The following is a 12,628-nucleotide window of genomic DNA, read 5'->3' on the forward strand; positions in this document are numbered from 1 at the left end:
GGCAGAGCTATCCCTGGACACGTCACTGAGAACGCTCTGCAGGGGGCGGAGCACGGTCAGGGAAGACGTGCAGTAACAGTTTCCTTGCTATTCTAGCATCTTGGAAATCCAAACCCCCCCGGGATGGGGAGAAGTAGGGGGGGATTAACTGGGAGTAACAGGCCCCTAAAGCTTCCCTAGATTCTAGCAATGGAAGAGACTCTTCAGAGCATCCTCCTACAGCTAGGCTGGGCCAGCAGTACAGGCTCTTGTCTAGTTTTAAATGTCACCAGCAATAGAGCATCTCCTGGAAGATTATTTCAGAAGCAAACAGATTTCAGTGTTAGGAGGTATTCAAAGAGGAAATTCATAATTTGGCTGCAGCTATTTGAAGATCTGTGGCCATAGCAACATTACTATAATCTACACTGCATGAAAGAAAAGCTACTCTCATCACGTTGCTCCCCACCCCCTCCGTTTCGCCAGCAATGCCAGCCCTGAATGCCCATTTGCTCACTTCTTCTCCAGGTGCCGCCGTGCTTTCTTCCACAACAAACCCCTTGCATGGGGAATGCACTCCTGGAATGCTTTTGCCTCATTCGGGTCCCCCATCCAGACCCACCTCAGCTGCAGTGTCCCCAGGAAGTCAGCCACCGGAGGGGCACTCTGGGAAAGCTGATTATCTTGATGATAAATAATAAATGAGTAACACTTTTCATGATCTGGACCTATCATACTGTGCACACACCTGGCCCGTGGTTTTCTTCCTCCTCCCTCCAATGATTTGTTACACTCCATCTTATCTTAAATTTGATTGTAAGCTCTTTGGGCAGGGGCTGTCTCTTATTGTATGTCTTTTCAGTGCCTAGCATAATGGGGCCCTGATCTCCGCTGGAGCCTTTAGGCGCTACCGTTATAAAAACAAAATCAATTAAAATACTGAGCAATCAAGCTAACAAGCTGTTTGCCTGCACCCTGTTCCATCTGCCTCCAACCACCAAGGTGCAGCTGGTGAGAGGAGCTGCACACTGAACTTAGGAAGACGCTCGTGGTAACGCTGTCACTATTTTTAGTTTCACGGGTCAGCAGTAGCATTTGGGCTTCCTGCTCCCAGACAGAACATCTGGATTCTATAAAGTCATTCAAACATTTTCCCACAACTCAGATTTTAATAAGGGCAATGGGAAGGAGGGGGAAACAGCTTCCTTTCCAAATTAGTAACAAAGGACACAGGGCTGCAGTAATACTGCATCTAGGATGGCCCAGCAGAGGGGATTATGTTCTGCCCACTTGTTCGTGCAGTTACATTTGGATACACTGTAGGAGGAAATCTCACACAGTGGCTTAAGCAAGGAACAGGGAGTCAGATGATCTGAGTTCTAGTCTAAGCTCTGCCACAGACTTGCCATGTAGCCACCAAGCTTCCTCTGGGACATACTAGGAACAGTTCCTGAGATAGAGGAAGCATTTTTTTCCTCCCAACAGGACTGGGAAAGTGGGAGCTCGTCTCTCTTCATCCACAAACAGGGAAACTCTACGAGCTTCTCCTGAAATCCCCAGTCACTACTTTCCAATAGACACCCAAGTGCTGCAGTGCCTTTCCCTCACCAAACCACAACACAACTAGAATAGAGGAAAAGGCTGAGTGTTTTATAGCAGGCAGAAGCCTGTAAATATGGGAACTAACCACGTCTGGAGCTGAAGTGGCTGTAAGAAAGAAGTATGTTTTGGGGACGGGCATAGCTGGAGCCATTAGAATTTCAGTCATCTGCTAGAACTCTCAATCGGGGTCTCAAACCATGCCCCCCAGCTGGTCTGATCTGTTCCAGGGGAGACACCAATTCTGGAACCTCATGAGCTCTACAGCTACCTACCTGAATAAAGACCTTTCAGAGGAAGAAGGGACACTTCTGTAGCTCAGACCCAGTGGAAACAAGCTCAGCAAGACAAAAGAGTTGTTAGGGCTCCCTGGACACATCTGACCCCTTCAAAGTCTTAGGCCCTTTTCATATGCTCAGCACCCAGGTATTTCAGTGCCTGGCACTCTAAAAATACCGTAACAGCAGACTACTGTATTGCATTGGAGTAGTATGCGGCAGCCATCTGTTAAGTGCCAGTGTTCCAATGGAACAAGAGCGCTTTAGCACATACACAAGGAAGCAATGGAGGTGTATTTTGCCCCATGTATGTTGGAAAACAACAAAAGGACTGAAGATAAAAAATCCACTACAATCAACATACCACAAAGACTATGGTGAGAGATTGTGCCACACACACTCAAAGAAACTGCAGAACCACCTGATCAACATCCTATAAAGCAAACAGGAGAAGATTAAGAACGAGCTCTCAAAACTGGAGACTCATAAAAAAAACCCAACCTTCCACACAAACTTCTTCATGGCTGGACTTTACAAAAACTAGACAAGCCATTTATAACACACACTTTGCTTCTCTACAGAGGAAAAAGGACACTAACTATCTAAGCTCCTACATGCCACAAGGGGCCACAAGAGTGGTTCCCTTAACTCACCCATCAATATTGTGAATCTCTTCAGCTATACTCTTAGCCCGGCAGAAGAGTCTGTCCTATCTCGGAGCCTCTCCTTCTGCCCCACCCCTCCCCCAAACATGATACAGTTCTGTGGTGACCTAGAATCCTACTCTCGCCATCTCCAACTCAAGGAATATTTCCAACACACCATTTGACAGCACACTAACCCACAGAAACCTTCCTACCAATGCTATAAAAAGAAGGATTCTGCATGGACTCCTCCTGAAGGTTGAAACAACAGACTGGACTTCTACATTGAGTGCTTCCACCAACAACCATGGGCTGAAATTGTGGAAAAGCTGCATCACTTGCCCCATAACCTCAGCCGTGCAGAATACAATGCCATCCACAGCCTCAGAAACAACTCTGACATTATAATAAAAAAGGCTGACAAAGGAGGTGCTGTAGTCATCATGAATAGGTTGGAATATGAATGAGAGGCTGCTAGGCAACTCTCTGACACCATCTTCTACAGGCCATAACCATCAGTGGGATCAGAGGGTAACCAAAAGAATCTGCACCGTCTGCTCAAGAAACTCCCTGAAGCAGCACAGGAACAAATCTACACAGACACACCCCTAGAGCCCCAACCAGGGGTATTCTATCTGCTAACCAAGATCCATAAATCCAGGAATCCTGGACAACCCATCATCTCAGGCACTGGCACCCTGACAGCAGGGTTGTCTGGCTATGTGGAATAAACTGACACAAATCAGACATCAAGAATTATAACATTCAAAAACCAGTAGGAGAACACTTCAATCTCCCTGGACACTCAAAAACAGATAGCTCAGTGGTTTGAGCATTGGCCTACTAAACCCAGGGTTGTGAGTTCAATCCTTGAAGGGGCCATTTAGGGATCTGGAGCAACAATAATAGTTGGGGATTGGTCCTGCTTTGAGCAGGGGGTTGGACTAGATGACCTCCAGAGGTCCCTTCCAATCCTGATATTCTATGATTCTATGAACAGACTTAAAAGTGGCAAAGAGTTCTGTGGCACCTTATAGACTAACAAACGTATTGGAGCATGAGATTTCATGGGTGAATACCCACTTGATCCGACAAAGTGGGTATTCACCCACGAAAGTTCATGCTCCAATACGTTTGTTAGTCTATAAGGTGCCACAGAACTCTTTGCTGCTTTTACAGATCCAGACTAACATGGCTCCCCCTCTGATACTAGACTTAAAAGTGGCAATTCTTCAACAAAAAAACTTCAGTGAGAAACTGCAGAATTGGAATTAATTTGCAAACTGGACACCCATCAAATTAGGCCTGAATAAAGACTGGGAATGGATAGGTCACTACAAAAAGTAGTTTTCCCTCTGCTGATACTCACACCTTCTTGTCAACTGTTGGGAATGGACAACATCCACCTTGACTAGATTGACCTCGTTAGCAGTACAAAAGTAATTTTTCCTGTATTGATATTCATCCCTTCTTGTCAACTGTTGAGAATAGGCCATTTCCACCTTAACTGAATTGGCCGCATTAGCACTGAGCCCCCACTTGGTAAGGCAACTCCCATCTTTTCATGTGCTGTAATATACATACTGCTTCCTGTATTTTTCACTCCATGCATCTGATGAAGTAGGTTTTAGCCCATGAAAGCTTATGCCCAAATAAATTTGTTAGCCTCTAAGGTGCCACAAGGACTCCTCGTTGTTTTTACTGTAATTTAAGAAGACTTGGTGTAGCTTCTCCTGGACCACATTTCAGCATGAAGACATACGGCAGTCACATCCAAGGAGTAATGCATGCTTGAACTCACAGTAAACACCTTACCTGAAAATCAGGTTTCTGCAACGTGAATCCAGCTTCCGACCAGTCAGATCGCTGTGATCACCAATGAGAAAATTTAATCTGGGCGCTTTCAGACTCCTTCGCAACCACCTTCTTGCTCAGATCTCACAATGCACCCATGGACGATCAACAGGGTCAGCTAAACACAAAAACAAACAAAGACTTCTTTAATTGTGGTGTATTATTTGTAGCTGATGAACTTGGAACCAAAGCATTTCAAATCAGGCAACTCCAGCCCCATGCAATATATCTATGCGCTCCAAAGTCTACTGGTGCACAAGAGCCACTGTCTGTGCACTCAATTACTCTATGACAGTTTACTCCCTTTCCTTTATTTTCTGGAGCATACATGCCACAAGGTAACAGCGTGCAACAATGGCATGCAACACGAAGACATTCAAGCTCACAAGCACTTCTGCTTCTTCTATGTTTCAAATAACGTTTGGCGATGCCTGCACTCCCCAATCAACCAACATATCTACCACACAGATGAAAGTCATTTAACTGCTACTACTTGACTGATCTCCTCCACTATGCTCAATTGTGATACGTAACCACCCACTGCACACAGGAACCACACCAAGCTTGTAAGATTTCATATCTACTTTCTGATTTTATTCAGCTCAAACTCACAGTGGTCCAAGAATGAGCTCTTGAAAAGACAAAAACGGACGTGGTACTAATCAAGAGGAGGAAGCCAAAAACATTGACTTGTCTTTGTTATGTATCAGTTTGCAAAAATCCCATGATTCTTTAAAAGGAGGGTTCTGTGAACCCTCTCCCACTTCTCCCTTGACCATCTGCCCTCCATGAGCAAACATCCCACCACCAAGAGGACCACCCAGCTGACATCAAGAGTCCCATATCCTGTGAGCAATTCCAGGGTCTTAAGCAAGCAAGGAAATTCTCTCAGTTAAGAAAGTGATCATTTCAAACTTTCAATGGAATTATAATCAAAGTAAAGAGGAAATTATCTTGGACAGCGGTCTTTAAAATTAAAAAAGTAACTTGCATTAAAAAGCCTTTGCTGCCATATTCTGCTTTCCATGTGGATTTGGCTTAGCCACGGGATTGAATTTTACTTAAAGACAGCGATCATTTATACAGTGCAATGATTAAATGTAATTGGTGTGTGCCAGGGAGAAAGTACTGTTCCCTCCAACCACTAGAGAATACATTTGTATCTGAGCTCCGTGCTAGGTGCATCCAGCTCTGTAAAAACACTGTACCTTAATTAACCATAGTATAGCCCTTAACAAGGACCTCAAAACAAATTCCAGTGCCAGTTTTGGATCTCTTTTAGGAGCGATCTCTTTTTTAAGAGGCTGCAGGTTCGAGACATTGGAGGTTAAAAGCCAATTACAAACAAGTTAAAATGGACAACGTACTTAAAAAAAAATAAAATCCTCATTTGTTCACAGAAACAAAGCAGCACCATTTTCTCCTCTCTGAAATCCTCTTGTGGTCTTAACATTTATTTTTAAAAATAAAACAGTCCTTTGATTTAAAAAATGCAGTCTAGAAATGGGGACATAAGATACTTTTTGATCTGATTTCAACATTATTCTGATAATTGCACCAAAGTAACCCATTTCTTTTGATGCTACAAACTTTGATGCTGTGGACTATTAATTTACGTCTGGACCGGTCCTCCAGACCTTCTGCATGGCAGACCATTTTCTCGTAACTGGTCTCAGCTTGCTGCAGTGAAACCTAAACTCTTTAACCCCTTTTGATCAAAAACACTTTTTTTTTTTAAAAAGCACATTAAGCAATGACTAAAGGCCAAAGGGGAGGAGATGTGATACGAGGATATAAATATCTGAAGGGTAAACAGCGAGCAGAGACAGGAATGTGGGGAATGACAGAAAAAATTACATGAAATTTGGAAAGGGAACACAAGTCTGATTTATTAGGAAGTGTGTCCAAAAAGTTAGAGCCGTAAACTGTAGCAGAGTCTTCGAAAGGAAGACGATGAAGCCATATATTTTTAGTGGTGGCCAAAACAATAGTAAATGTAACAGAACAATCCAACTGAGATTAGGGTTCCATCGTGCTAGGAGCTGTATAAATACATAGCTTAGAACCTAAACAGATAAGTAAGTGAATAGAGGCACAGAGAGGTGCATGCCCAAGGACTAGAACCTATGTCTCCTGGGTCCCAGTCCAGTAGATTACGGACAGAAACACAATACCTCAATGGGCCCTAGATGTACAAGATGCTCTCTGTTTGGAAGAATCTACAATCTAGGTTAGATGTAATATGAAACGAGACAGACAGCTTAGAGCAATCAAGGGTGGGAGGGAGAGAGAGAGAGAGAGAGATTCAAGGGAAGGTGAGAAAGCTCATTTTTTCAGGAAGTGCACAGCATGTTATTGTCACTTTTAAAAGTTTTCCTTCTTTCAGAATTGCGAGGAGTCACAGGGAAAGAATGGGTCAATAGAGCCTTTTCCATAGCTAGTCTCTACAGGTATGTCTACACTGCAATTAAAAGAGCACAATGCCATGTGCAGACAGGAGCATGCTTGTACCACTAAATCTTTAAAAACGGGCATAAGCCTTTTAGGAATTTGCACACCAAATATTAATCAAAACCTTTGCACACTGGATGTTAAACAGAACCCTTGAACTCCCTGGACTGCTGCCTAGAACCACCACTGAATTCTCCATTACATGCAGCAGCTTATTTCTAAGGGATCAGACAGGAGCAATACCGCTCAGCTTTTAGAGCCCAACTTGCACCTTCTGTTGGAAGGTAAGGAGTTGTGAAACCTGAGGAGGTTGTGAAGGCTGGACTATAACAGCATTTAAGAGAGAACTGGATAAATTCATGGTGGTTAAGTCCATTAATGGCTATTAGCCAGGATGGGTAAGGAATGGTGTCCCTAGCCTCTGTTTGTCAGAGGGTGGAGATGGATGGCAGGAGAGAGATCACTTAATCATTGCCTGTTAGGTCCACTCCCTCTGGGGCACCTGGCATTGGCCACTGTCGGTAGACAGGATACTGGGCTAGATGGGCCTTTGGTCTGACCTGGTACGGCCGTTCTTATGAGCACGTCATTTTCTGGTCAGAGACGGGACAGAAATCTAGTGACCCCTGCACCTCTCCATGAAGGTCCCTGCAAAGAGGCTACCATCAGTACTCACTAGAAAATATCTCATGTTTTGAGGGAAATCTCAACTGCCTCTTAATGTTGCAGCAGTTCAAGACTCTGCAATGCAGTGTATTGTAGGACACAGTCTTGAGTAGCAGCATGGTCTAGTAGACCAAGAATGGTGCTGTGAGCCTCGAGATTCTGAATTCTAATCCCACTTCTGTCACTTTGGAAAGTCACAACATGCATGACTTAGTTTCCATACGGCTCTTTCTTCCTTATTCTGCAGGACTGCTGCAAGGAATAGCATTCAAAGCACTCTGAAAAGGCTGAACATTATACAGGTGCTACATATCCAAAGCCCTTCATTTTTAGTTTTTATTTTGTTTAAAATTTCCTGGGAATTTCCTAGTGTTTATTCCAAAAATTAAACAACAGGCAAAAATCAGTGCAAAATTTAATAGTGTTCTAGGTAAACAGCAACATTAAATTTGGAGAGCAGGAAGACAGAGAAAAAAGGCAATAAATAGAGAAACGTAACAAATGTCAAATGGAAAAGCAGTTTAATGCTGTAGCTTATTTTATGACCTGTACATTAACAGTATGCACATGTATGCTTCTGTATGCATCTTCCACGACACTGCCTTATCCTAACAGATGGCCTCACATTTACACATCAACTAATTCATTATTCACATAAACATAGCTACCTGATGTACTGTACTGGATTAACACAGTCAGTATTTTCATGTAGACTCATGGACTAAGGCGAGAAGGGACCATCATTATTATCTAATCTGACCTCCTGCACATTGTAGGCCACAGAACTTCGCCCACTCACTCCTGTAACAGACCCCTAACCTCTGGCTGAGTCACTGAAGTCCTTAAATCATGAGAGTTCAGTGCTTACACTAGTTTACACCTGCAAGTGACCCGTGCCCCATGGTGCAGAGTAAGGCAAAACACACCCTGGGTCTCCGCCAATCTGACCCTGGGAAAATTCCTTCCTGACCCCAAATCTGGCAGTTAGTTGGACCCCGAGCATTTTGGCCTGGACAGAATTCTCTGTAGTGACTCAGAGTCCTCCCCGTCTAGTCTCCCATCACCGGCCGTTGGGGATATTTGCTACTAGCAGTCGCAGATCGGCTACATGCCATTGTGGACAGTCTCATCATACCATGCCCTCCATGAATTTATCAAGCTCAGTCTAGAAGCCAGTTAGGTTTTTTGCCCCTCACTGCTCCTCTTGGAAGGCTCCTCCAGAGTTTCACTCCTCTGATGGTTAGAAACCTTCATCTAGTTTCAAGCCTAAACTTGTTGATGGCCAGTTTATATCCATTTGTTCTTGTGTCCACATTGGCACTTAACTTAAATAACTCCTCTCCTTCCCTTGTATTTATCTATCCCTTTGATGTATTTGTAGAGAGCAATCATATCTCCCCTCAGCCTTCCTTGGGTTGGCTAAACAAGCCAAGCTCTTTGAATGGTCCAAAATAACCACATCTAAAAAAACCCCTAACAGCAGCTTTTGTAAAACTTGGGAATTTTACAGGGGAAAAAAAGTAGTTAAACCGAAGACAAATGGCCTTGTGCACATCATAACAGACGCCTCTTTTGCCTTGGATCCAATCTTCCCCATCCCCTTTCCCCTCTGTAACTACTTTTCCGTTCCCATCATCTCTTTCTACTGTGCAGCAGGCCAGCAGTCATTCACCCCACGCCCTCATTAGAACATAGACTGCCTTTCACAAAGCTCTGGAAATGTCCCGTCCAGGACATTTAATAAGCATTGAAAAACACCTGCAATGCAGGGGAATAAAGTTATCACAAGGAAAAGAAAAGACACAAAACTCCATGTGTTAACAATGCCTGTGAGCTGTGACTGTCACTGCCCTGGTCCACAAATCGTTTAACATCAGCACCTACAAAAAACACTGAAGATTATGGTTCACTTTTATGGACCACCACTAGGTGGGGCACAGAGTTGTCTTTTATGTACCCAGGGACTTCCTCATGTCCTGAACTCATGGGAACAGGAGGGGGAAATCCACACAAGATTCCAACTGTAGTAACTAAATAACTAATCAAAAGTATAAAATAAAATTCATATATAAACATCAAAATAAATCAAATCAAATTAATCTAATCAGGTTGATTGAACCACATAAAATAAACCAAAAATTCTTTGTAAGATTTTTCTAATAATTTGAGATAGGAAGAGTCTTGGTTTATCCATCAGCCCCAAAATAACAGGGCCCTATCAATCACAATGCTAGCCGATATATTTACATTCCAGCTTAATGCCTGATACAGGGAGCATCAAATCACTCCCGGGTTGAAGCTGATGTTGGGCCAACTCTGAGGCCAAACAAGGCTGCCTGTCCAAATTACAACTTTATAACATATAGGCAACAATCCCTTTTCCCCACCCCACCATAGGGCTACATAAAATATCCAATTCAATTCAAATGCTACAGCTCGTTACATTCAAAATTCAAATACAAATTTTAGGTGAAAACAACATGATTTTGCAGGGAAAACATACACCTCCTACCCATAAAATATACACTTGTGTGATATATTTAGACAGTGTGGCTATTTAACCTACGGCTGTTTCAGGTGTTTGAGAGATTATTTGACAAGTGTCATTCTCAGATAAACTCTGAGTTCTATACACACATGCTCGCTACCAGGAATCTACTGGAGATAAAATAAACGTGCTAGAATGGTAAGGTAAAAATATGTCCTTCTGCTAGTAGAAACTGGAAAAACAAACCCAAAAGATCAATGCTTATGTAGGATGGTTGTCACGACTCTTGCAGTTTCATTCAGCTTCATGAAACTGTGTAAGGGTATGGCGCGCACCTCTCACAAGCACTGCCTGGCCGGGTGTATGTCTGCAACTCTTTCGGCCCTCAGACTGAGTCATGCACAGTCCATGTGAATCACGAACAAAGCAGACCCCTTCCGGGGTAGCAGTCCAACAAGGCCCTTGTAGTGCCTTCAACAGTCCTGGTAGGGTCTGTGCACCCAGGGCTCCCTCTTTGCCCTCTCTGGGTCACCCAGCCCTCCAGCTGAGTCACTAACTGTTCAAGTCCCCTTCCGAGGGTGAATCACGATCTAATAAAGTCTAGTATCGCTGACCCTTTTGGGGGGGTCTTCAATCCACTCTCTGAGTGTAAGGCCACTCCCTTGTGGCTGTGGGGGAACTGGGCCCACCCACTACACCCAGGAACCCTATGACTAGCAGCCACGTGCTGCTGCGTCCCCTTTAACTCTTTACTATGCTGCTATAGTTCCCTGGGCCATTTCCCTGCAACCCCAACACCTTCACCAACGTATCACCTTACCTCAGGGCATACAGCAAGTCCCAGTAGCCAGCCAGGAGCGCCCTCTTGCTCCCCTAGTCCCTGCCAGCAACTGCTCTGACTGCACTCCTGTAGCTCCCTCAGCCAGCCAGGAACACCACCCTCACTCCTCCAGCTTCAGGCTGCAATTGCCTGACTCTGGCTCTGCAGTTCCTTTTATACGGCCCTCCTGGGCCTTTATTGGCTGCTTCCCCTGCTGCCACTCTAGGCAGCCTGGGGGACTGTGCTACTGCTCCTTTCTGGGACAGGGTGTGGTAGGACCCTGATGCCTCCAGCAGGGGCCTCTCCCCATGGTACACTCTGTCACACGCTGGTCAGTTTTTGCAGCTCAACTATTTTAGTGCTGACAGACATCCTGACTTGCTTGTGGATATAGAATCTTAGATGTGTGTGGCTGGACTCCTAATTGTTTCAGAGCTGGATTTGCGCAGAACCCCATCCTAGCAGAGTAGATGCAGCTCTTCATGCTTCCATGAGAGGGACATTCATGAGAGAAAACAGTTTCACAAAAAATGTTAATGTTCTTATTTCCAAGTTCTCAGTGATTTTTCTCCCTTTTTTTTTTAATTTTGCACAATAGTTTTTTGGTTTTTGGTTTTTAAATTTCTCAGAAACAGTTATTGAAATTTTTCATTTTGGTTTTTGATAAATGAAAACTTTTAACTTTTATTATAAAGTTTCATAAAGGCAAGAATGAATATTTTTTTGTGGAAATTCCACCCCCCTAAAAAACCAAGTCTGCTGAAAACCATGCAGTTTCCTCTGCACGCAGGGAGGGAAGGCAGGTGGGATTTCAGGTGATGAGATCTTATTATCCATGCAAAGTAAACAGGGCATAAGAATATAAGAATGTCCAATATTTCCCCTCGCCTCACTGTGGAATATGGCTACCGTTTCAGCTGAAACCATCCTGCCACCGGACAGGCAACCGACCATATTTCCATGGTACTGTGCATATGCAACCATGTACCTATTAGAGAGATTGATTTCTTAGAGATAAGGGGGGGAGTAGTTGTTGCCTGGCAGATGCACAATCAGCACTCCACATCCACAAATTTCTGAATGTTGGGTGTGGTAGTTTTGAGTATGGGCAATAGATTCCCTTTAGCTAAACTCGGACTCCATGAGGGCAAGCAGTCAGGGCAACTGCTTTAGAAAAGGCCAGCCCTGTATGGGTTGGGAGAAGCTGAGCCACAGGTGCAGAAAGTAGGCTGTTTTCCCCCTACCTCTCAATCATTGTTAACCCTCCAACAGGGTTAATTACAGAAAGCGAAAACTAATTTTTTATTTAATTGTATACTTGGAATGTTGTTTGATTTTAGCCCAACCGTTTTAATTAAATTGTCTCAACTAGTACGATTCGCCAACTTTTCTCTTATTTAAAGGCGATAATGGGGAAAGAATGACTTATATTTTGCTATTCTCAGTTTGTATTTTTCTTGTAACGGGTTCTTTTTTTTAAAATCTATATACTTAAATCAAGTGGTTGGTTAATTGGTTAGCTGACTAGCTAACTGAGTGATTTCAGCAGAGGAGGAGGAAGAGTCTGCCTGGATTCCAACTGAAGAGTACCACAAGCAAAAGTGGATGGAAGATGTTGTTCCAGTCCTTTTGACTCAGCAGACTGTATAGATTTTGGAGATCAAATGCTGTAACTGAGACTCAGATAAACTCAACCTAAGCTTTTGGGAACTGAGTTTCTTCTCACTGTATTTCTGTGAGAACTGACCTGTTTAGATTTAATCTGTTTTCTTTATTTATGTTCATGTATAACTGTGAAGATAATGTATCTGCATTATAAAGTTACCATGTTATATTGTAGAAATTAAGT

The 12,628-nt window shown here is 43.5% G+C and overlaps 1 protein-coding gene across 7 annotated transcripts in view; it reads right to left on the reverse strand.

Moving 5' to 3' along the window:
* Positions 1 to 12,628, reverse strand: part of EXTL3 (exostosin like glycosyltransferase 3) — a 157,761-nt gene that overhangs the window by 126,508 nt on the left and 18,625 nt on the right. For all 7 annotated transcript variants that reach the window (XM_039530564.1, XM_039530554.1, XM_039530565.1 and 4 more), the window contains exon 2: positions 4,316 to 4,472. The gene's annotated coding sequence lies outside the window, so the exon portion shown is untranslated. The remainder of the gene's footprint in view (positions 1 to 4,315; positions 4,473 to 12,628) is intronic.

Source organism: Mauremys reevesii, linkage group 3, assembly GCF_016161935.1.
Source record: "Mauremys reevesii isolate NIE-2019 linkage group 3, ASM1616193v1, whole genome shotgun sequence".
Lineage (NCBI taxonomy): Eukaryota > Metazoa > Chordata > Testudines > Geoemydidae > Mauremys > Mauremys reevesii.